Source organism: Macrobrachium rosenbergii, chromosome 12 (assembly GCF_040412425.1).
Source record: "Macrobrachium rosenbergii isolate ZJJX-2024 chromosome 12, ASM4041242v1, whole genome shotgun sequence".
NCBI lineage: Eukaryota > Metazoa > Arthropoda > Malacostraca > Decapoda > Palaemonidae > Macrobrachium > Macrobrachium rosenbergii.
Genome location: NC_089752.1, coordinates 8,565,501 through 8,593,000, shown reverse-complemented (window position 1 = coordinate 8,593,000; position 27,500 = coordinate 8,565,501). Strand labels below are relative to the sequence as shown.

The following is a 27,500-nucleotide window of genomic DNA, read 5'->3' as shown; positions in this document are numbered from 1 at the left end:
TCGTTATGACGTGTTAGGCCTTTATTTAAACTCGTTATGTGTTTATGGCCGGGACCTCGAAATGCACTGCATGACCCAATGGTTCTACGGGAGTAAATCTTGGTTTGGTACGTCAGTAAAATAAAAAAAAATTACTTTTTAAACGGACGATGACATAGTGATATGCATACTAAGAAAAGTAAACAAAACTTGAGTCACCCACTGACACAAACAGGTCCCTTGAGAACTGAAAATATTTCAAAGCACCACACCACAATTCTCTGGAATACAGAAGATTTTAGAAGCACTACAAAAGTCTTGGAAAGCTTTCTATACGGTAAACATACTGCATATACAGTATACTGCATACACTGGTTTGCCTGCAGTAGTGATTCATTATGGAACTTGAATCTATGCGTCATTTGCTTGCAAGTGATTGTAAATCTTCAACTTATATTAAGGTTCTACTGGCTTCACCAACAGCACTGCTGTTCCCTTGTCAGCGGCTGTTTTCATGTTCTGACGCAAGTATCAGTTCGGGGGACCCAAACTTACTGCCAGCAGTGGTAAGTCAGCTTTTTGTGGTAGGCATATAGGAAGTTATAGCCCAGATTATGGAAAAATTATCAGCAGCATATCACAGATAAATGGAGTGCACATTTATTTCAGAATATTCTATCATATTTCTCCGTTGAGTGGTTCATGAGTCTTTTATCACAAATTACTTATTATTCCTTGGGAATCCCCAATGCAGAGATCAAACGCCATCCTCTATTCAGTGTACGGTTATATTTCTTAGTCATTTGGATCGTCTGGTATAAGCCAACGTGAAAACTAATAATGAATATTTAACATATTCATATCTTTCTCTTCAAACTGGATATACTAGCCGTTGCTTCATATATTATTTATGTTTCTAAATGAGCCATTTCATCAGGTAATGTGAAGTTATCCGACGCACGGTCAGTGCCTTTGAAGTAAAAGTAGTTTTCGACGTAACTGTTACAAACTAAAGGGAGTTTTCTTATAAACTAACAGAAAATATGCATCGATTCAGCCTGATGGTTCCCTCATTTGGATGCCATGCAGTTAAGTAGGCAATTATTGCGTAATTACGCCATGATGCATAATTAGCCAAATTGGTCGTTTTTCAAAATCGACCAAACATTTTTTTTAGGTAGGGTTGTCACTACTCCACCTGTCCTAGTTCTATGAAAATATGAAGATTTAAAGGGTGATATATTACTATAAACATGGTGGTAGGTTTCCGTTTCCTAATAGTAGCAGTTATGACTTGGACCTTCGACGGATGGTCTCTTGTTTGTCAATTTTTCGTAAGTTGTATTTCGACAGAGATCTTTCACATTAACAATCCCTGATCCCCTTTATCTGCAGAGAGCAACCAGACTCGTTGAACGGCAGCACCAATATGCAGTAAATGTTTAGCCTCGCTGTCGAACTTCTCAGTTCCAGAGGTCCTTTATTCCTCACACCACTGGACTGTGGAACAGCCTCCCAGAGGATGTCGTGCAATAGGAACTTCAGAAGTTCAATCCCAGAGGATGTCGTGCAATAGGAACTTCAGAAGTTCAAGCAAAAATGCAATGCATTACTGCCCTAATACTATTCTTCTTGCATTTCGATACTTTTTTCTATCTATTTATTTATTATTATTTTTTCTTCTTTGATAAGTGGGATCTCTTCTTTCTGTATTTCACTTTACTTCCTCTTAATTCTTCCTAATGAATGCCATATTCTGTGCAAGCTTGAATTTCAAGTCAATGGCCCCTGTGGGCTTGTTCCATATGAATAGGTTTCATCTAATAATAATAATAATAATAATAATAATAATAATAATAATAATAATAATAATAATACATTTAAGACGCAATGGAACGATAACAAACAATATTTTCTAAAGTATAAAAAGGTCCACTAAGAGATCTCACTCCATCAGGTGATGTGCTAATTTTCAGAAAGGTAACTCTAAAAATTCTTATTGTTAAGAAAGTCCAAAGCGGCCAATAGTGTGTGTGAAACTTGGAACATTATCTCCCACCTTTCGGCCAAATTAATCTCAACTTGATCAGTAATTTATATTTCAGATAGGCTCTATATATATATATATATATATATATATATATATATATATATATATATATTTACTACACTGCGTTTGTATACGAAGAAAGCACTGAAGACCATCGTCGAGATGGGTTTTCGCCGTATTTCACCTACTTTCCATCTTATTTTCCTTTACGTGTCCTTAAAGTTGACAGCATAATACATCTCTAGATCGACCACTGTGATGAAAGGTTATGGATTTTATGCCAAAACATGTATCAAGCCTCAAATGAAGAAGAAGAAGAAGAAGAAGAAGAAGAAGAGGAGGAGGAGGAGGAGGAGGAGGAGGAGGAGATCAGCGTGAAAGAGCCTCTATTCCGTGTCGCAGACGGAAATGAAAAATGGATTTCGCGAGGTCTTTTATTTATTTCTTCTGAAGGATTCAAGTCGTAGCCTTGTCGTTCGGTGATTAATCTCTCTTCTCTCCAAGAATTAGAGAGTTGTTTTCTTATAAGCGCTTTTCGTTTGTTTTTCTACCATTAGATATGACCTTCCTCTAAGTATACACGAGAAAGGACTTAAAGCAGGCGTACTAATGGTGTTGAAACTACGAAAGCCTACATTGTTGCAAAATTACAGAGAATAATCTAATTAACTTTATATTTTTATAATACACCCACCCACCCATACACAATAATAATATATATATATATATATATATATATATATAATTCATATGTATACTGATATCATCAATTTGTAAAACAACAACGGGTTTGAAACAAACTGAGGAAGGAGAGAGAGAGAGAGAGAGAGAGAGAGAGAGAGAGAGAGAGAGAGAACCTTTTTTTTTAATCACTGATATAAAGTACTTCCACGAGCCAAAGCCTGACAGAGACACTCGTCCTAAAAGAAATCTTTTTGCATAACGTCACCTCTTCATCGACACTTTTTTCCAAACACTTTTTTAGAACAAGAAAATATTGACTGTAAGTATGTCATAAATCATCCACGAGTTCTTGCAGTGTCATTGTTTTTTCACACCACTTGATTTCCTAAAATATTTCATTTCTACAAACATTTCTTCATATCTGTGACGTTTGATTGATATCGTCACGTCGGATGGATACCATCTGCTGGTTTCCGTCCAGAGAGCATTCATCGCAAATGGATATCTATCAGCGAAATGGCGAAAATGTTACTTTTGGAGTGTGAGAAGATATTCCCTGGGAAATGCTGATAATCTATACTGGTTATGTAACTGTTTCTGAAGGAAGTGCTTCTCGGGTGGCACAATTAAGTGCTGGAATCATGCGCAGTTGAATTTTCAGTTTTTTTTATCCTTTCCTTCCCTTTCATATTATTCATGCAGTGTGTCACTGTTATAAGACAATAACAGGAAATATGGTCGGAGCACCTTCCAAATGTTATGGTAATTGTCCTGTCCTTCAAATCTTTACGTAATAGATCTCCCGCCTCTCTCTCTCTCTCTCCCCCCTGCTATTAAGATATTTTCATTCTATTCCTTTTCCAGAACTTGATAAAAACACGTAGTCTTTTGTCACACAATGTCTGGAGATAAATCCTCAAGCTGGATTTGAAAGAGGAAGACAATTCATACACTTTCGCAGCTCTGTTGGTTTTCGAAAATTCTTCAGTCTTAAGTAAAAGACACTTCCCTAAACGTTATCCTAGACTGATGATATAAACACAACGTTTGTTGCCACACACACACACACGCACTCACGCATATACGTGTGTGTGTGTATGTACTTCATACCCGCACCATCGACGCCACATATGCTTCACGAGTTTCGTTGAGTCAGAGTGAATAACAACACATTTTTCTATTTTTCTAAGAACGATTTATTTCCCTTGAGATCTGAATAAATGAACACGGTTCCATATGTATGCCACCTCTAGAAGCTGACAAAACTTCCATTTGCTTGTTACTCCGTCATATCTCAATAGTGGAATATCTTCAAGATTTTGTTTACGACACACCATTATATTTTACCAGCAGATTCCATCTTCGAAAATCCGGATAGGAATTGTCCCCAAAAACTAAGGAAAACTGCTGACTATTAGTTTGTATTTTTCATCGAAATGAATACGTATTTGAAACAAAATCTTTCTTAGAATTGCCAGCTATTCACAACATTCTTATTACATTTTCTATTAAGACAACGAATTATCTTTGAAAAGACGATTCGAAGCTAAAATTCACAGACGTAAAATTTTCAGAGAGCGCTATCAAAAAATTTTATTTTTGTACTGAAATTCCCTCTCTGAGTCATTGTCGAAAGTTTGAATATTGAAGTTTAAGAGCTAGCGTCTTATTCCGATTAGTACTGTGATATGGGAGTATCATTAGACTATGAATTATGGATTATTCGCCATGTATGTGTCCAAAAAGTATTCTATCCTCAGCCTCCTTTCCAAATGGTTGCTAATGCTGCAAAGTACGCATTTAATTTATACTGTATGTCATTTTAAATTAGTAAATTTTCTTTATATTTTATCTACTGATACAGGTAACCGTGCTTTTATTCTCGGACATTTACTGGTCTTTTATTGGTACTTTACTTCACGCATTAGTTTCATCCATGAGAAATGCTTTGTGATACCTATTCGTATTTTTCCACTACATTTTGTGCTTAACGTTATTTGGCTGCTGCCTTTGCGCTGCACTTTATCTATGGGCAGCGGGGGACGCTCAGCATCCCCTCCTTTTAAATGCTTCGCTTAACTATTTGTGCTGCTGTTTGTGGTTGCTAGGTCAGATTAGGTCAGGTCAGATGCCCCATTTATTAGCCTTCCGACCTTAAAACCAATGCTGCAAACCTAAATCGGCGCTTTAGTCAGTGTATAAGACCATTCATAGTTTTGGGTTTGAGTTACTTAACAGAGGGCATACTTCAGCAGAACTGAAATCATTTCATTAATTAATTCAATTGCTCTATAAAATATATAAGTTCAGCCTTATTAATTGTTGGCTATTATTAGTTACACGCATTCAGTCTTTGATTATTATTATATTTGTCATAAACAGTTCACCTCCCTTTTCTTCTTTTTTTTTTACATGAGGAATTTCTTCAAAGTTTTCCATACAAGTTCGTACCCTTGAGTTCGGTCTACAAGAAAGACTGACCAGTTTGGATAATAATAATAATAATAAAAAAAAATAATAATAATAATAATAACAACAACAAACATGGGTTGCCGTATTTCTTTGCATCAACCTCACCAACCCAAAGGAATTCTCGGCGAAGGGGTTTAGGATAGCCACTAAAATTTCGCATACTATGAAATCCGCAAATGAGGCCTTTCTTTACTCCTCAAAGACGAGGCGAGTGCCGTAATTCAAGGCCTGCGCGTCTAGGGTGACGCTCTTGGTACTTGATTCTCACTGTTGGAGCCACCACCAAGTTTCTGTTACCTTGAAATTTGTTAAAGAGAAGAAATGCACACCGTCAAGTACAGCGCAGGCAGAGAGAGAGAGAGAGAGAGAGAGAGAGAGAGAGAGAGAGTTCTCTACATATGCAGATGATTTAGGTATAGCAACTTGGTTAAAATATTCACTGTAGATTATCATTTGCCTTCAACGAAAATTTTATATTCATCTAATTGTGTGTATATATATATATATATATATATATATATATATATATATATATATATATATATATATATATATATATATAATTTGGTTTTATGAATAAAGCAAGTTGGCTGAAATATTCATTGTAAGTTATCATTTACCTTCAACAAAAATTTTATATCCATCTCTAATTGTATGTATGTTTTGTATAAACAAATAAATAAATAAATATATATACTCATATATATATATATATATATATATATATATATACATATATATATAATTATATAGATGCATCATATATATAATATACTTATAAATGGATATAATCGAGTTCTGTAACTGTCACTTTCAAAATAATTTCAAACCTGCACATTGAAAAGACCGTAGTCAAATAATACAGGAAACACAAAATAAAGGCGAGTCCTTCAGTATAAAGAACATGTCATGTGAAAAAGAACTTTCGAAAACAGTGACTGAGGTCGTCTTGAAGAAAAAGGACAGGCCGTCTAAATTTACAATGCGTGTGCATATATATATATATATATATATATATATATATATATATATATATATATATATATATATATATATATATATATATATATATATATAAATTTTATATATATTATATATATATATATATTATATATATATATATATATATATATATATATATATATATATATATATATATATATATATTATACACACACAAACGTAAGTGCTTCTAAATTTTTGTATCCTTAAACTAAGTTCCATTAATACCCGTAATGTCCTAGGTGTTCGCCTCACTCCCCGAGAATTCAGCCGCGCCCCGAAAACTGCGTATATTTAACTTCACTATTTCTGGCCGAACACCAAACCTTTTACTCCAACATTTCGATCTGCGTTCTCTTCCTCCTCCTGACACATTTTCTTCGACTCCCGAGAAATTTACTTTTCAGGTCCTTCCCAAAACTTTTCTTCAGTCAGACGTTGTTTCTCTCTTGCTTTCTCCTTAACTTCCGGACTCTCCCCCTCGAATACCTTCTCTGTCACCTTTCATTTTACGTTTGAATTTTGCCTCAATGAACCTTTTTTCCCCCTCACGAACCTCTTCGTTAATATACTCGCGCACTTCCTTTTTGCCGGCACATTTTTGTACGACAGAGGAAAAAGGAAATTTATTTTTATTAAAAGATGGGAGGGATATTACACGCTTGTACCTTTACGTCAACATAATGCCTACATTAAAATCATTGTAAGTTAATGAAGAAAATTTAAAGGCTACCATACACATTTACTCAATATCTGTGAAATATATATATATATATATATATATATATATATATATATATATATATATATATATATATATATATATATATATATATAAAATGTACATAAACGTCTTTTCTACTTCAAAGGAGTTTCATGAAGGTTTTGTCTTTTCGATCCTCAATATGTCTTTTTGAATGAGTTTGTTTGCTCTGTATACACATTTATATTGGCATCGCAATGTTCTCTCTTCTGAGATTCCTCTTTGCGAAACTCCCTGGGTTGCATGACAGAGAGGGCTACTAGTATGTCGACAACATCCTATCCACCCTTATCTGCTACTGGTATGTCGACGACATCGTATCCACTCTTATCTGCTACTAGTATGTCGACAACGTCGTATCCACCCTTACCTGCTACTGGTATGTCGACGACATCGTATCCACCCTTATCTGCTACTGGTATGTCGACGACATCGTATCCACCCTTATCTGCTACTGGTATGTCGACGACATCGTATCCACCCTTATCTGCTACTGGTATGTCGACGACATCGTATCCACCCTTATCTGCTACTGGTATGTCGACGACATCGTATCCACCCTTATCTGCTACTGGTATGTCGACGACATCGTATCCACCCTTATCTGCGGCCAGAATGTCGACGACACACTCTTGAAGGTTGAGAATGAACGCAACCTTAACTGACTCAGGTGTGCCTTGAAGCAAATCTGGTCAACACTTACCAATGGGAAGTGTAAAAAAAAAAAAAAAAGACCAGCTTCCTTTATAACGAAGATATGGATGCTACTGTCCGTCCATACGAAGTCCACTAATCCTGTCTATTTCCTCAAAGGCGCTGGAAAGTGCTGCATTCATAGCCTAAAGTTCCCAAGATCACCTACTTTTGCCATGCCCTTTCCCACAGCAACATGGGCCGCTACCTGTATGGAACTAGAGGGAGCCGCCCTTTTAGACAATGGCTTTGTTAAAAACACTGTTTAGAAGATCACAAGGAGAATAACTTAGCGATGATAAGACTTCAGAGATGTCACAAGAGGCGACAAAATAATCCTTTACCACCGCAGCATGATGACAATGACCTACAAAGATGAGATAGTCAAAGAAATTGTTCCCTCCCGGGGAACGGCGTCAGCGTCTCTGTTCAGGGCATTCAGAGGAAGCTTTGTCATGCACATCCACAAAATGCTGGTGCATGGCCCTGTTGTAGTGATGGGCTTCGAGTCGTATCCTCAGGGTATTCATCATGTGACTTATGTAAGCTACACTGGAAGACTTTCATGTCTTTTCCAGTCACTGAAATATGTAAATGACATCAATCCCTTGGAACCCCTAGGGTCAGTGGCGTTCATCATCATGGGGGAGATACCAGCTTAGTGTCATTGAATGTTTAATTTTTAATCCATGAATTGCAACTGAAGTGCATCAGGTGTCTATACTGTGGCAGACATGTGTCAGTATGGTTGGGTGGAGATCTACACATGCTAAAAAACGTATCTATCTAATGAAATTACATAACGCTGCTACTGCATCCTTAACATGATGACATTTGTAAAGCTACTCTTGCTGGCTAGCTCACTTGCTCTCTCACTCAGTTCTGGGTTGTCCATGCAGACAACCTATGGAAGTTTATCCCCGATGGGGTAACAATGAATAAGTCTTCAGCTGGTACTATTTGGTAGCTGCCCTTGTAATGCGGAACAATGCCATCCCTAGGAGTTCCAAGGAATCAAGAAACTACATGGAGTACAAATTTTATATGTTCAGTATATACATGCAGGCCTCTTAATATGAGTTATTTTAGACACACAATGACCACTCAGAGGTTGTGACTTGAAAGCCATCTCAACATTGGGGCCTTAAATCAGTATTTTGTGGGTGTGCATGACAAAAAAATCTTCTGAAAATGACCTTGTCAGAGACTGAAAATGCCAGGAGCATGGGTATGTGCAGTTTCTGAGCGCTGAAACAGTGAGCGTCATGTGAAGCAGCCTATTCTTCATATCTTAGTGTCTTCACTCTATGTTCTTCTCTTTCGCGGGAAAAAAATGACGTTGCCGGGCCTGCAGACCCAGTTGGGTGAAGCATCATGGAAGATCCCCTGATCTGTCTAAATTAATACAATTTCTTAGTTAATTTGAACTTTTTTGTGTCGAATTTTGTATTGCATTATAATTTCATTGTCAACCTAATGTAGCCCTGATGTTTGTCATGAATTAAATGGCTAAAACAGTTGCCTGCACTGGCTAATAAATAGAACACCATAGCTATACATTTCATCTTTTCTTACAAAGTTTCAGCCTTGATGGACAGACGAGTTATGAGAGGGAAGAGAATTGTCTTCTCAATAAACAATAAACACGCATCATCATCCGAAATGTGTATGTATATATATATATATATATATATATATATATATATATATATATATATATATATATATATATATATATATATATATATAATATATATATATATATATATATATAATATAATATAATATATATATATATATATATATATATATATATATATATATATATATATATATATATATATATATATAAACATAATCCTTTATGCGCTCCCAAAGGGCCACAATTTCTGAAAAATGACGAAAGCTCTAAAAACTTCAGTTCTCATTTTCTTCATGGTTAAAAGGGGAAAGAAATTCCTTCCATGGTCATAAACTTCACGTATACTGAGGTTCAGTTAGGTTATTTAACTTATACCAAGAAATAATGCGTGACAGGTATTTACCAGCGAACGTGACTAAAGTCCAATTAAGTTCAAAAATAAACCTTTCCAGACTATAGACTGAAAATCCCTCCGCCTCGATAGAAAGCCTCCACCTTCATGTATTTTTTCCCTCATTCTGTTGTCACTATATTTCTCGTCCCCGACTGTTATTGCCACCATTCCCTTCTCCCATTTTTATTGCTTAAAATTTCTACTTCTGTTTTCCCAGATAACAATTGTTTAGGTCGGCTAAACTCGTAAAAGTATGTGACAGTAAGTCTCTCTCTCTCTCTCTCTCTCTCTCTCTCTCTCTCTCTCTCTCTCTCTCTCTCTCTCTCTCTCTCTCTCTCTGTTTCATTCTTATAGTTTTTATAACGGTGTTTTTTTTTTAATACATATCCTTTTCTACGTTTGAAAAAATGGTTAGTGAAGTATTTGCCAAGTGGACTATTTAGGACTAACGCATCCGTGACAACAAATAGCATCTTTTATATAACTGAGATGTATTGATGAGACTGCAATGCACGACGTCCTAGCAATTCTAAACGATAGAAGTTAATTGACTCGAATGAATTGGAGCATTTGTCATTTTGACAATGGCCGTATTGTTTCGTATCTTTCCCAGAATCCCTTTGCGAGGAAAATTGATGGAAGTAAAAATAAAAAGATTGATATATGTGACAGAGAGAAAATGGTCAGTCCGAAGAGCGTGGGATGTTCTAAGAAAGGATTAGGGAAATAAGTTTAAACTGGATAGAAAATGTAATGTGAATGTACTTCGAAATGCATCAAAATATGAAGAGACTGAGAGAGATCAAAAGATGAATAAAACCATAAAAATGTGGATAAGAGGGGGAGGAATAACCATAGAAGCAAAGAAAAAATAAGGCAAAGCACAATGAAAGAAGAAACATTAAGCCAAGGAAACGCCAGGATAAAGATACTAAGATACTGGTGGAACATGAGAGCAATTTAATCACTGGACCCAAGCAATTATTAGCAACAGCAACCATAACGGTAAATGAAAAACGGCATGAAAAGTGGTACGTAACCTTATGTATGAAGGTTTGTGTGCGCGGAATATATACCAAGATTATCCAAAATTTTCTTAACATCCCTTGAGCGAAATGCAAAGTTTGTAAGAACAGGTTCAGGATGACAAGTATCAGGGAGAGGGACATCCTCAGCTGACTGCTTAGCTTCAAAGGCTCGATGAAGCTGTTCAGCCTTTTCCCTAGGTCCAGTAACCAATCTACAATCATCATCTGTCAGTAGTGGTGGAATGGAAGACGAGCCTAACCCTAAGACAGATGATGCCAATTTGGTCCACCACAGATGAGGCTGAGTAATTCCTTCAAGACTCGACAAAAATGGTGTAATTTTCATTTGAACGATTTAGTCTCCATCCGCTGAATTTGGTCTATTTGTCATGGTAGGCTCGTCTACATGTATTATCAAACGACGGATGGTCATTTGTCATAAATTTGATGACCTTTCTAGGGCCATTTCTTACTAAAATAGCCATCAGCATTTCATTTCACTTCTTCTTGGGCTCAGGATCTAATAGGCCTATAGGATCTGAAATATTAAGTGCCTGACAAGCTTCAATAATGCGATCCCAATTGACTAGATTTCAGCCAGACCGTTTTTTCAATGCCGGCGTTAGGAATATACTGACTGACAGATATGTCCATCTCAATGGCACAACGATCAGAAGTGCCTATATATTCACAGACCTTGGACTTCACAATAGCTGGAACATCTGGGAATATGAGGCCTATTACGAGAAACATGCATAGGTTCCTCAATTAGCTGGACAGAATCAGAGGATACACCGAACTCAAGAGCAGACCGACCATGTTGACCAGTGGAATTTGAATTTAGCCACTCGCTATGCTTTGCATTACAGTCTCCAGAAATAACGAATGAAGCTTTTGAATCCTGTTCCTGAGCCATGCTAATCCTTTCCAAAAGACAGTCAAGTATAGAATAGTCGATATTTGGATTGTGGTAAAGAGCAAATACGTAAACATTGTAGAAGTTGCTGATAAGAGAAGATACGAGAATACTAGTAACTTGAAAATTCATACTGCATATGGGAAAGAGAAACAGATCCTAGAATTAAGGGCCGTATATATAAAGAACTGTCTCACAGACATGGTATAACATGGTGACAGTCCAAGACTGACAGCGTTCATTTTCCTTAAAAGCTGACCCAAAGAGTCATGAAAGATGGGTGCTAGTCTACCGGATGGGGTAAACTGGGGAAAATATATGACTCAGAAGAAATTCTATTAGATTATTTGAGAAACTAAAGAAGGATTCTATTAGTACCACAATGTATATACTAAGTTACACACATGTTCACTCTGAAGGGTATGTAAACGTGATAACCAAACTGGAGGAAAATAAAAAGGATAAAAAGATAGGAAATGGAATGAAAATTACTCTCTCTCTCTCTCTCTGCCCTTTTTCCTTTATCTTTTGGACGAACTTTTATGAAAAATTCCTTCCCCCTTTATTCCACCTTTACTGGTTCTTTTTCAGCGTTACTTTATGGCTTACTTTTCTTTCAGCAATTCTTTTTCCTGTGGAATGTTCATTTTTTTTCCACTATTTATGCATTTAAATTACGCCGAGGAGTTTACCCAACGGATTTATTTCTTATCATAACTAATGCTACATAATATAATAATATTTTCATTACATCATTGCTTTACTTTGTTTTACACTTTAATTTATATAATTTCATAATTTCAGTAATTCTATATCCTAGTCATCTGTATTATTCACACATACACACATATATAACATATATATAGGCTATATACATATAAACATGTATATATATACACACATATACGCATACACACACATACACTGATAGCCTTTCACCCTTAGTGACAAATCACTTTAAAAATTTATTTTCTTAATCAAACTGCAAGAAACTCGTAACTTCTAAGTACCTACTGTCAAAAGACTAAATGAAAACCAAGAATATTGCATTTTAAAACAAAGATTCAAGATAACATCCATTACAGTACTCCTAGCCTTTCGAATTACCTATCAAATTAGCTAACTTTCATCAAAACATAAAACACATGCGGCAAGGAAACCGGACGAATCATACAAACGTCCAAGATTATCTAGTTTATTTTAGTATTGCCAGAAATCGGCTAGTATTTCCAACGTAAATATGAATTTGATAAAATGGCCTATTGTTCTTTTCGGCCAGGACCTCACTTATGCAGACAGGTTAGAATATATCCACATATTTTAAGCCTTATAAAATTTCCATGTACGGCAACTTCAGACTCAAGGAACTATTTCAGCTAATTCCGCATCGACTCAGTTTTAGGAATCTGTTTCGATTAATTGTTACAGTTAATTGAAAAAAAAAAGGATCATATTCTCCAACTTGTATACTTTATTAATCTGTATTGGCAACTAACCGCTGGAGAGTCTTTAATTCCACCATCAACTGTTACGGCAGACAAGCTAATTGAGAACCACAGTCCCCTAGCTTTAGAAAGTGCTTTTGGGAAATACTTGCCACCCCCAAGGACCACTTCCAGGTGTGGGGACATCAGGATTCCACCAAAGGACCCTCTTAAAGCTTAGGGATATCGCGATTCTTCCCTAAGGACCCATTTTAGGATCAGGAACATCAGGATGCGTGTGCGAACTCCTAAAAGATAGTTTTCGTGCTACGTCTACAGCATATTTAATAATATTTTTTTTTTTCAGTAAAGATTACAGGACTTTGAAAAAAAAATACGATAACGATCCTAAAAGCAATACAGAATTATCCTTAATAAGACTGTGCAATGCAGACCTGTAGTAAATGTCGATATCTGCAAGTATTATTATTGCTGTTTGCAAAGTTGAACTATGTGGAAGCAGTATTTTATTTTTGTTTTTGCTTGGCGTCTTATTTATGTTTTGTGTCTTGATAACTCGTATTCTGCATACTGTTTGCCAATTCTCCTGTTTTACTTCATTGTTAGCAACAAGATTTCATTACTGAAAAACGACAGAGATTTCCATCCTTGCTGAAAGTCCAGGACTTTCCTAGGGATACTGCCAGTAACTCCACTTGTTCTTTAATACTCGTATACTTCTTATTCCTCTAGTTTCATCTATTCATATTTGATAACATGGCAGTTACTTTTACTACTTACATGAATTTCCTAAATAATAACACTGTGAACACAAAGCACAAATGCACACACACATACACACACAGACTAACATACATGTATGGGTGTGCGTTGATGATATAGACAGTGGGCCAATCCCTGAGAATTTATGGTACAGAAGATGAGCTCCTGACAGATATTAAAATCTCTTATGATGAAAGCGAAACGTATAAGAATATGTAGATGGGAAAGTGACTGGTTTGTTGCGAAAGTGGGTCTGAGACAAAGGTGCCTTAAGTCTCCGTAACTGTTTCATAATGTCTATGAATGGAGCGATGCGAAAAATCAGAGAAAGGCCCATCAATGTTGTGAACGGAGTGCGGAATGACTGTCTACAGATGATACCATACAGACTGGAGATAGTCAAGAGAAGTCATAGAAGCAAAGGAAAGAATCTGAAAATGCCTTTAGTTGGGGAAAGCTGGCAGTACAGGTTATGAGGGCAAATTTAAACCAAGAAGATGGAGCGATGTAGGTTATTAAGGACTTGGGAACTGTGAGTCACAGAATAGGTGAAGAATGAAATGAAGGGAGGTATGATGTAAACAATGGGAAGAGACTTGGCGTACCTATGGAAGCAAAAGTGGGAATTTACAAAAGGATTGTACAGCTAACTTTCCTCTACAATGAAGTGGAGTATCGATATTAAATATAAATGGAAAAAAAAACATTAAAGCTGTTGAGATAACCGTATGTCACAAATGTGGCATAAGAGGAACTGAAGTGATGAGACATCAGGTGATAGTCACCAGGTTATATGTCCTAGAGGCAAAGATTTAGCACATGTGAAAGGAAGGGTCTTATTCTTGTCATGTGAGATAGTCATGTGGAAAGGATGAAGGCTGACGGGTTGGTAAATACTTACCTCGGAAGGTATGAATGGAGGAGAAAAAGATCCAAAAAATACTGGATAGATGAGCTTCAAGTGGTAAAGGAAGGGAATGGCCTCAATATCCAGGACACGCGAGACTGCATACAAGACACAAGTTAACAAGTTAATGGCACAAATTCAGTGTGTATGTGTATGTGTGCGTGTGTGTGCGTGTGTGTAGGAGGTTTTAACACTCATGTGTAGATGTACGAAACAGCTAAAGTGAACGTTTTCTATATTGGGTTTAGACCCACGATTCAGCAGTTGAAGTAGGTTTTACTGCTTTCCATCGGAGATACTTGTCAAGCGAACTTACTTGGTAAGTTAACGCACACACACACACACACAATGTGTATATATATACATATACATATATATATATATATATATATATATATATATATATATATATATATATATATATATATATATATATATATATACATACATAAAGTGTGTACTTTAAATCTAAGGTCTTTGACACGTTGATTAAAATGTCTCCTGTGTCCCAACCTAGAGGGGGAAATGTCGAAAGTAATGCGAAGGCATTTTGTTTACTAGTCTTACGATAAGATTTATTGTAGTGCAGAGGACACTGATGTGAATAAGTTCAGGATCCTTGCAAGTTTGTTATCTCTTCAACAACGTGACTAATATTTATATCTCTGTAAAGACAAGCAGCATCAGTAACAACGGCAAGATACAACAGCATGCTGGCAAGGAGATTTATCAGTCAATTTCTTCTTTCATTGCAATGAAATGCCAAGAGAATGAAGGATCAAATAAGTCTAAAAAAAGTTGATAGTGAAAAGATTAAACACAAAGACATTTGAAGAAAATATATGAGCAGTTACTAAAAAAAATATATGAGAAATAAATCACCTTCCACTGCCACTAACAATTGTAGCTATAGATCTCTCTACACCTCCGGTACTAAAATCGGATGGAGCCTCTTGTCGCCTCGTGTTGTTTTTTTCTGGGTACTCGCTGTGAAGGAAGGCGGCTTAACAATTTAATGTTGTGCAGGTTTTTGTTCCTTTTATTATTCAGTCACTTGTGTGATGATCAGTCACTCCTTCTCCGCCACGAGGGAAGAATCGATAAGCCATTAAAAAAGTCTGTAAAAAGGGTGGAACTTGGGTGGCCCTATACAATTTTCTCCTTTCTTCGTCTTCCTCCTCCTCCTTCTCTTCTTCTTCTTCTTCTTCTTCTTCTTCTTCTTCTTTATTCCGGCCTCCACGAAAACATATGAAATATTCAGGGGCGTTTTCGACGTCACCCTGAATTGTGTTTTGAAGAGCCGTGAATAGGTAAGGAGAACAGGATTATTGGGGCGTTTTTAAGCTGCGTTCGTCATTCAGCTTTATGCTCCTCTTGAACAGTTAAGAGGATCTGCGGCGAGGTGTATTTACATAATGGGTGTGAAAGAAAACAGTCACAGTGTAAAAAATGTTTACTATATATTATATATAATATACACACACACACATATATATATATATATATATATATATATATATATATATATATATACATACTGTATATATATTATGTGTGTGTTTGTCCGTATGTTGTATGGGCATTTTATTTGCTTAGGTGTATAAAGTCATCTTACAAATAAAGTTCGTGACAGAAGTTTTTATTTAAAAAGCAGCAAAATATATTTTCTCTTGTGCTATGGTTTTATTCAAACTTTCAATGGAAAGCAATGCAGTGTTGCCCGATGGGCAGGCCTAAGCCCCCGGGTACAAGACAAACTGACAAAGTGAATCTGCAATCTTACTCTTAGACGCGCTGACAAGGACAATACGGTATCTGTGGGAGTCTCTCTATTCATCCGTATAGATATGTTTTCGAATATTTATAGGGTCTCTTCTGGGAGTCCCATAACCCACCTCCCACCCCCTTCCCAAGTCAGAAGATCATTTCGTCGAGTTTGGCATCTCTCAAAGCCATGAGCTATAGTTGGAGTAGGGGATTTCTACGAGATGACAACTAGGAGGTGACAAAACCACTGAGTGTGCGACTGCATCCAACCAATTGCTCGGAGTGCTGTATCCAGCTTGACTACCGTGTCTGTTTTGCACGCGATTTTCGCTTTATGTTCCTGGTGCACAAAGCTCTAGATACTTTTGTATTTCAAGGGCATACACGAACCTTTAGGCCTGTGCAACTACGTCGGGAGATAGCGATAACGTTCCCGACGTAATATGAAAGTAAAAGTGATTCAGACCTTGAGTCAAATGAAGTTGTAGAACAGGTGTTGACTACATGTTCATTATGGGGTTAGTGCAGATGGTGGTGAGACCAGACGTGGATGATCCTCAATGCTCCTCTTTGGAGTGTATTTCCATTCTACCTCCCTCTTGGTTTTGTAGGACGCTACAGACACCACAAAACGATAATCTCCTCTTCAGGTTAGTGTTTTTCTTTTCCTGAGAAGTTTGTTTCATTATCATTAGAACAATAAATTTCTTGATATTGACTGAGACTAGAGCCTCGCCTCTAAAGTTTACTCCATCTTAATTTGCTTTTGAGTATCAACATTTATGGTATTTACTGTTTTTGTTTCAACTATGTGATATTCTGAAAAGCAAAATTAACAGTAGATATTATCATGTCCCTAAAATCAACAGGCAAAATTTGATCACTGTAAAATGAAACATGTGGTGGAATGTTGTCGATAAAACCTTTGTTTACCTACAATATTGTATCATACTCGGCTCATTACACTTCTTACTGTTTTTATACATTAAGCTGGCCTTATGCTAGCAAGGGCTCTTGCTCTTCATTTCTACAACTTAACAGTTAGCTCCGGATCTCTATTACTACCAGCTGCTTCTCATTCATCAAAGGGAAAAAATGGCATGAAGAATCTTACATAAAAATAAGAAAATATTCCTCAAACACAGGTTAAGTAACTAGCAAAAAATCGATTTACGAAGCAGCGACGTCACGAGGGAGAGTTATGTTTGGATCTTTATATGCGTGAGAATTTTTTAACCTGATGGTATTATTAACTAAATTATAATAAAACATTTGTTTGTAATAGCACACAACGAGAGGAAAAGCGACAAAGTACAACTTCTTCCATCGGATCCATCACGCGGCGCTTGATTATGAAAATCTAGCTTTCGACAGATATCCAAGAGATCAGTGAAACAGCACACGAGAATAGAATGCTTTCGCTCTGCCTGCTGGGGCACGTTGCAGAGGAGTCCCCTTGTTAATCCAGTTTAACAGAGCTTACACAGATCCTGTTCCACATTACGACATTACGCAGTGTGCGATCTCCAGGTGACGCCTTTCACGGTATGCACAGAAATAAGTTTACCGCCGGTGGGTTGCAATTTCAAATGTTTTTGGAAACTTCATGGACACTTGTAATTCTCTCTCTCTCTCTCCCTCTCTTCGTCAACAGCATCAACTTGTTAACCTCATAATAATGAAAATCTGCTAATCATAACTGTGAAACTTTCCGAAGACATGATATGTTACCGCCCATAAACGAAAGAAATGTTGAGAGAAACATATATATTGAGGTGATCCAAGTTTTTTTCATAACGATACGTTTCGACCTAAGCATTATCATTATTATCGAACTCATCAGAAACATTCACGTTTTATATATATATATATATATATATATATATATATATATATATATATATATATATATATATATATATATATATATATATATATATATATACATATTTATATATTTATATATATATATATATATATTATTTTTACTATTAAAGCTAACGGGAACCTCTTAATTTCTCCATGTCCTCGTATTTTTAGGATACACTTACTCCGGCAAACACTGAATCCGAAAGGGAAACATATCAGGAAAATCGAACACGTCAGATTAAAATAAGTCCGGTTCTTGTAAGTTCTCTTATAATATATCTGAATTCAAAAGATACATGTAAATAGGAAACTGAACTAGCTTAAATCCTTTTTTCAGTGGTGAGGTTTACGGCAGACTCACTTCAACCCAACATATTATATGGGTTCGAATTCCATCAGAGAGGTTGGAGTTGCTTCGTAGACTTCCTGCATAGATTCAATGTTCACAAAAGTAAGTGCACTCAAAAAGTGTGAGGAAATCGAGAAGTAAAGGGTTTTTCGGCTTATTATTATTATTATTATTATTATTATTATTATTATTATTATTATTATTATTATTATTACTGCTGTTGTTGTTGATGTTGTTGTTGTTGACATCAGACAAACCAACTGAAACATTCTGACCATGTTACAATTACAGAAATACTGAAAGCATTTATTTTCTTTCGTCATCAAATTCACTCTATTAGAGAAAAATTGGGAAGAGACTGATACCCCGAATATCTGATAAAGCTAGGGACACAAAGCGAACTTTAATTAACACACTGATAAGTCAGCGGGAGAGAGAGAGAGAGAGAGAGAGAGAGAGAGAGAGAGAGAGAGAGAGAGAGAGATTCGAAGTAATACATTTGATAATGGCTGGAACAGAGAGAGAGAGAGAGAGAGAGAGAGAGAGAGAGAGAGAGATTCGAAGTAATACATTTGATAATGGCTGGAACAGAGAGAGAGAGATTCGAAGTAATACATTTGATAATGGCTGGAACACAGAGAGAGAGAGAGAGAGAGAGAGAGAGAGAGAGAGAGAGAGAGAGAGAGAGAGAGAGAGAGAGAGAGATTCGAAGTAATAATTTGATAATGGCTGGAACATGGATATACAGAGAGAGAGAGAGAGAGAGAGAGAGAGAGAGAGAGAGAGAGAGAGAGAGAGAGAGAGAGATTCGAAGCAATACATTTGATAATGGCTGGAACAGGGATATACACGGACAGAGAGAGAGAGAGAGAGAGAGAGAGAGAGAGAGAGAGAGAGAGAGAGAGAGAGAGAGAGAGAGCCGGCTAATATTTGATATTACCGAAGCAATTCCCCTCTGCCAATAGATGGTACGAGAGTATTGAATTAAGCGTATTTACGAGGGTCGCACGTGCCACCCCCGCCCCCTCCCAAGATAACCCTAATCCTTGCCCTGTGATTCACTCTCTTCCGTCATTGATTTTCGGTTTATCAATATCTATTACGAATATCTTAAATTATGGAGACATTTGTAGTCAGCAGTGTATTAATCGTAGTTTATAAGGCTCGTCCTCCCTTCGTTTCCCTTTGGGGAATTTGGAGAATTAATGGAATTTATTACACTGATGGAAGTTAGCTATTCAACTTCTAGGAAGAGGACGGCGTGTATCTGGCCGCCCGGAATTTTTATTATTTAGTTAATAGAGGAAAGATAAAATTCCCAACCGTATTCATAATCAATGCAAAATTTGGTTTCTTAAAAGAATTCACTCCTTTATCTTATCACTAATACGACAAAGGAACTAAGTAGGCATAAATTCTGTTAATCCCGATTTCACTTACTCTGCATTTTTGATAATCCCGATTTCATTTACTCTCTGCATTTCTGACCTTCAAATAAAAACAAAATAGAATTACCGAGGAAGTCAAAGGTACCTGAATAACTGCTAACGCAATACTAGAGGGAATTTAAACGAATTAGACTATTTCTTTGGGTTTTGCATCTTAGAGTGAGTTCGAAAAGCACTACAATCAGCCAGCAACATTCAATTTACCCAACTACGTATTTTGCTGAAGCTTGGCAAAATCTCAGATGGTGAAAGGGGATGTTCCCACTACTAATCACACCGACAGGTTTCATGTAATCAGTTTGGACTTGCATGTTTTTCGGATGGGCTGCGTGCCAGACTTATATCTAGCTCATAATATTTTTCAGATATCTGTAAGCAAAATAATGCGTTTGGTATCATTAATAAATTTGCTTCAAAAGCAAGGTTTCACTGGTTCAATATGCTTGGGGGTCAGGGAGTAAACAGTCCGCGTCATGATTTATTGAATCTCTCTCTCTCTCTCTCTCTCTCTCTCTCTCTCTCTCTCTCTCTCTCTCTCTCTCTCTCTCTCTCTCTGATTCAATGGAGGCCATGTTAGGAAAACTTCGAAAAGGTTCTACTACTACGACTGATGGTACTTATATTACAACTACTACTACTCCTGCTGCTTTCAAATATTGGAATTAAAAGGAAATATCACTTCGGTCCATCACTCCAACCTCACATATAAAAATCATTTTGAGCCTGGAATAGAGTAAAGGAGCAACCACTGGTAGAAGACCACGAACGCTTCATTTTTCAACTAACAACCATTGTTAATGTTGTTGTTCTGCTGCTACAACTGATTGTGCACTGCTTCAAAACTCACCCATGAAACCCAGGGATTTATTTCTATACCCAAATGCACAATAAAACCGATGGTCCCCAACAAACGGTCTTGAAAAATGGTGAAACAGTTTTATTCTTTGTCGAACGAGAGTGGGAAATAATGTTGTTCGGAAACACTTTCGGGATCTTAAGCAGTTGTCGACCTAAACCAGTCTCTCGATTTTTTTTTTTTTATTCACGCCGCGAGATTTTATATGAAACTCCGTTCCTCAAGGAGGAATGCTAAGCAGTCAAATCATCCGTTTTAGGAGAGTCATTTATTTACGTATTCCATAATTTTTTTTTTTTTTTTTTGAGAATAAGAAACTTTTGTCAGTCAGTCTATTAGCGAGTATCCAGAAAATAATTGATGGGTTCCCAAGACATGGCAGCGTAAAATCAGTCCTTGGCATGACAGACTAATCAGTTTTGTAGAATCTGCATAGATAACATATAAAAACCACAATTTTTCTTCAACTAGCCAGATCGGAATTCAAATGCCAACTGCTTTAAACTTCAAAAGTTCTGGTACTGACCTCAGCCAGTAATTAGGTATTTTCTCATAATTCTATTCGAGGTATGGAGCGTGAATATATCTTGCTGACAGCTCTTTAAAGATACGTTCAATGTTTTGAGAGTTGGTTAGTAATGATTCCAGGCAGGTATAAGTAAGAGAGTTTGAAGAACAGCAGAGGGAGAGGCTTGGAGTGACTGATAAACCTACTCTCTAGACTTTCAAGAGCCATCTCCTCCGAGGAGGACAAGCATATATATATAATATATATATATATATACACATATATGTATATATGTGTATATATATAATGTGTGTGTGGTTTTGTTATGACATAAACTATTTAATTAAATTAAAATGATATTCTTATTTGCTTTCACCTAGAACCATGGTTTGTCACGATGCACTTTTTAAAAACCTGCCCACCCATACATTCCTTTAGCCCGAGTTCCAAAATTCCTCCTCTCACAGGAAGTGATTGACTATGCCCACTGAAACAGCTTCTTCATATTAAAGACTGACGAATAAAATGTAAGCAAAACTAAATCCAAAGGCAGGTAAAATTAAACAGACAGTAAAGGGGATCGAGAGAAAGCGAGGAATGTGGAAAGCGACTCAAACAGAGCGAAAACAATGAAACCGAAACAAAATTTCGGGGACCTAATTTCCAGGGGCAGCCTTACGCGAACCTCCGACGCCGGCTAATTGGAATAGAGCTGATATGAATTTTTTCCTCCCAATCTTTACTGCCATCTCATAAGAATCATCTAATTACAAGCCTTTTTTTGATCGTTTTTAAACCCTGCAAAATGACGCCGCTAATTCCGGAGTGTAAGTCGCTCGTTAAATTAATTTCCATAGCCTGGTAAAAGTGAGGATTTAATTTTCTATTTCTTTGCCGCGGATATGGGGTTTTGGCTTTGAGTCCTTCGCCTCATTGGATGGGAAAGGATTTGGATGGGTTTTTTTTCCCCTATGGGGGAATAATGTGCCATTGTGAGAGACCTGATCAGCCGTTATCTGCAGCAGGAAATTTAATGTGGCATTTTGAATACTGCTTTGAATGAGAGACAATTTTTTTTTTTATGCTGCATATCAAAGATTTAAGAATGTTGAAGCGCATACATATTTCATCGTGGGTATTTTGAATGTGCATGGAGCTTTTGTCATTTTAAAACATATTATTTCCGTTACCAAGTTTCAGATAAGAATATTATACCACATCTCTTTCATATATATAGATTTATTTATTTATATATATATATATATATATATATATATATATATATATATATATACATGTATATATATGTACATATATATGTATGTATATATATATATATATATATATATATATATATATATATATATATATATATATATGTACATATGTATATATATAAATATATATATAAGTATATATATATATATATTATATATATATATATTATATATATATATATATATATATATATATATATATATATATATATATATATATATATATATATAGACAATGACAAGAAAAAACATGACAGCATAAAGCATAAACCCACACCAACAGTTGATATAAGGCGATTAAAGCATATATAGTCTTGTGTATCCCAATGGAAATAAGCCCAAAACACAAGCAGGAATATTCAAGGGTCGTTATAAATTCATGACCTTTTCGGAATAGCCGTGCAAACAAGAATTATGGTAATATAATCTCCGAGGTGCTGTTTATCTCAACTGAAGTTTTTACTTGAAATGTAACCATTTGGTAAAAGGGTCATTTATGTTGAAACTTTAGTTTTCGCTTTTAAAAAGAACAACGTTTTGACTCTAGTTCTCCCAAATGAGAATGGACTTGCTGTCTGAAGAGCTTTCTGGTGCATTTAATTGATACTTCACTCTTGAAAAACTTTTCAAAGGGAGGTTGACAGAGTTGCTGGCAGAAACGTTCTGACCGCCCTAATCAGGCGCTCATATCCTCAGCTTCCCACGGGCTTATAATTAGCAACTCTTCTATTTTCTGATACTGCGGAAAAGCTTTGTCTTTCAACCCTCCCTATTCTTCATGATATATTCAAGTGCTTCGTAACGTTAAAAACGGGTAAAAACTTCGGAGCAATCGAGTTTTCTGTACAGCCGCTACAGCGTATAATCAAGGCAACCAAAAATAGATCTATCTTTCGGTGGTCTCGGTATAATGAAACTTAAACCACAGCCCGGTGGTGGCCTATCCTATATTGTTGCCAGAAGCACGATTATGGCTAACTTTAACCTTAAGTAAAATAAAAACTACTGAGGCTAGAAGGCTGCAATTTGATATGTTTGATGACTGGAGGGTGGATGATCAACACACCACTTTGCAGCCCTCTAGCATCAGAAGTTTTTAAGATCTGGGGGCGGACAGCAAAAGTGCGGACAGAAAAAAGTGCGGACGGACAGACAACGCCGGCACAATAGTTTTCTTTTACAGAAGACTAACAAGGGATTCGTCTGAACCGCATATAAAAAAAGATTATTTTTGGGATATGGAAAGTTGTAAAAACGTATTGTTGCATAATTTGGAATGCTATTTTGGCACGGAACTCTTACACCTATAAATACAATGTTGTGTGCGAGAAATACATCGGGTACCCACTCTAGCATGCAATGTTTTTTTTTTTCTATCTATTCTTTATTACTACCTTCTTCTTAATACGGGTTTTCCGATTCACATCTATGAACAGCGTCTAAAAATTCAGATAAATCTAGAACAAAACAGAAAGAGAAACAAAGCTGTTGGTAACTCTTTTTTTTATAGGAAAGCGGACTGCAAATAGCGTTCCTAACACCCTCGGTTTTCCTCGATGCTTTATTTGGCGTGGAAATGTTGCTTTTGCCGCTGTCCAGTTGATTACCTCGCTCGTGGACTTTGGTTTAACGATAGATGTCAATTGCAGTTCCATTTATTCTGGTAATATTTACTAAGCGTGGCACAATGATGCCTTCCTCACCACTGAAGTGACTTGATGGAAATCTCCAAAACACATCACTGAAGTAACTTGATGGAAATCTCCAAAACAAAATACTGAAGTAACTTGATGGAAATCTCCAAAACAAATCACTGAAGTAACTTGATGGAGATCCCCACAACAAATCACTGAAGTAACTTGATGGAAATCTCCAAAACAAATCACTGAAGTAACTTGATGGAAATCTCCAAAATAAATCACTGAAGTAACTTGATGGAAATCTCCAAAACAAATCACTGAAGTAACTTGATGGAAATCTCCAAAACAAATCACTGAAGTAACTTGATGGAGATCCCCACAACAAATCACTGAAGTAACTTGATGGAAATCTCCAAAACAAATCACTGAAGTAACTTGATGGAAATCTCCAAAATAAATCACTGAAGTAACTTGATGGAAATCTCCAAATCACTGAAGTAACTTGATGGAAATCTCCAAAACAAATCACTGAAGTAACTTGATGGAAATCTCCAAAACAAATCACTTAAGTAACTTGATGGAAATCTCCAAAATAAATCACTTCTAACTTGATGGAAATCTCCAGAACAAATCACTCACGTAACTTGATGGAAATCTCCACAAATCACTGAAGTAACTTGATGGAAATCTCCAAAACAAATTACTTAAGTAACTTGATGGAAATCTCCAAAACAAATCATTGAAGTAACTTGATGGAAATCTCCAAAACAAATCACTTAAGTAACTTGATGGAAATCTCCAAAACAAATCACTGAAGTAACTTGATGGAAATCTCCAAAACAAATCACTGAAGTAACTTGATGGAAAACTCCAAAACAAGTCACTGAAGTAACTTGATGGAAATCTCCAGAACAAATCACTGAAGTAACTTGATGGAAATCTCCAAAACAAATCACTGAAGTAACTTGATGGAAATCTCCAAAATAAATCACTTCTAACTTGATGGAAATCTCCAAAAGAAATCACTCACGTAACTTGATGGAAATCTCCACAAATCACTGAAGTAACTTGATGGAAATCTCCAAAACAAATTACTTAAGTAACTTGATGGAAATCTCCAAAACAAATCACTGAAGTAACTTGATGGAAATCTCCAAAACAAATCACTGAAGTAACTCGATGGAAATCTCCAAAACAAATCACTTGAGTAACTTGATGGAAATCTCCAAAACAAATCACTGAAGTGACTTGATGGAAATCTCCAAAACAAATCACTGAAGTAACTTGATGGAAATCTCCAAAACAAATCACTGAGGTAACTTGATGGAAGTCTCCAAAATAAATCACTTCTAACTTGATGGAAATCTCCAAAACAGATCACTGAAGTAACTTAATGGAAATCTCCAAAACAAATCACTGAAGTAACTTGACGGAAATCCTCAAAACAAATCACTGAAGTAACTTGATGGAAATCTCCAAAACAAATCACTTAAGTAACTTGATGGAAATCTCCACAACAAATCACTGACGTAACTTGATGGAAATCTCCAAAACAAATTACTTAAAACAAATCACTGAAGTAACTTGACGGAAATCTCCAAAACAAATCACTGAAGTAACTTGATGGAAATCTCCAAAACAAATCACTGAAGTAACTTGATGGAAATCTCCAATACAAATCACTTGAGTAACTTGATGGAAATCTCCAAAACAAATCATTGAAGTAACTTGATGGAAATCTCCAAAACAAATCACTGAAGTAACTTGATGGAGATCTCCAAAACAAATCACTGAAGTAACTTGATGGAGATCTCCAGAACAAATAACTGAAGTAACTTGATGCAAATCTCCAAAACAAATCACTGAAGTAACTTTATGCAAATCTCCAAAACAAATCACTGAAGTAACTTGATGGAAATCTCCAAAACAAATCACTGAAGTAACTTGATGGAAATCTCCAAAACGAATGACACTTACGAAAAAAGGAATGCCAGAAAAAATATGAAGACAAAGCATATGATCTGCATATCATTATTACCAAAACAATGCATTGTTTTTTCCCTCTCTTTGCAACCTCGTGTATCATCTGACATGCCAGGAATATCGAGACTCACATCCTCTGCCGAAATAAGAAACGCACGGAAAGAAAAATGAAGGAAAAATGCAGGTGGAAGATGAGATGTCATGCAAATGCACAGAAGCGAAAGGGATTTAGTCCTAATTAAGAAGGCTTGCAATAGATGGCGCTGAGGGATAGCGTTCCAGCTTCTCTCTAAACTGGACTAATAGGTATCACATATCACATCCCTCAGGGAACGTCAGAGCTACAGTACACCCCCCTCCCCCGCCGTTCCCCAAAGTCGTCGTTTGTTTACCTTTAACCACTCGTTATTGCATCGTTATTATAGAGTTAATTTTTACGTTATTATTCCAATTTCTTTCCAAAGGAAGAAAAAATTCAGAGAATAGAAACTTCTAGAGATAAACTTAAAAAAAAGGAATATTAACGGAGAGACTTCAACTATTTTTGTTAATATGATTTTCTAAGAGTGGCCAATTTGTAGTTTTCATTCTGAAATCATCCTATAGCTTATACAGCTCATTTGATAAATGTAAGTCTTTCCGCAATCTCTCTTTAATCTTCAATCACCAATTTAATTCTTTTAAGTCTGGATAAGGCTACAGCTTCTGGAAGACAATCCTTGTGCAAGAGAGATGTGGCGTGAAGCTACCTCTGGACATTTTGTTTAGCTAAAATACTGTACTGGGCAAAAGTGATTCATGAACTGTCGCCACGTACCAGGTAATTAAAGGGAAATAGATAAAAAGCATCAATAGATTAATTTATAGTTTTTTTTTTTTGTATTTTCAGAGCCTATTATCATTTATAAAACAAGTCAGTCACAAACTACAAACTATCAATTATAACTGACGTGAAAAGCAAGCATCAGCGCTAGGGCAAAGCGATTTTAATAAAATACGAAATAATAGTGAAAAACAAATAGCACACAATGAAATGGAGGTGTCCAATAATTACCCCTGCTTTCCA

At 36.2% G+C, this 27,500-nt stretch overlaps 1 long non-coding RNA gene across 6 annotated transcripts in view; it reads right to left on the bottom strand.

Annotated features, from left to right (window-relative positions):
- The window catches only part of LOC136844375 (uncharacterized), a 382,772-nt gene that overhangs the window by 147,578 nt on the left and 207,694 nt on the right, over window positions 1–27,500 (bottom strand). The gene's annotated exons all lie outside the window — the stretch shown is intronic.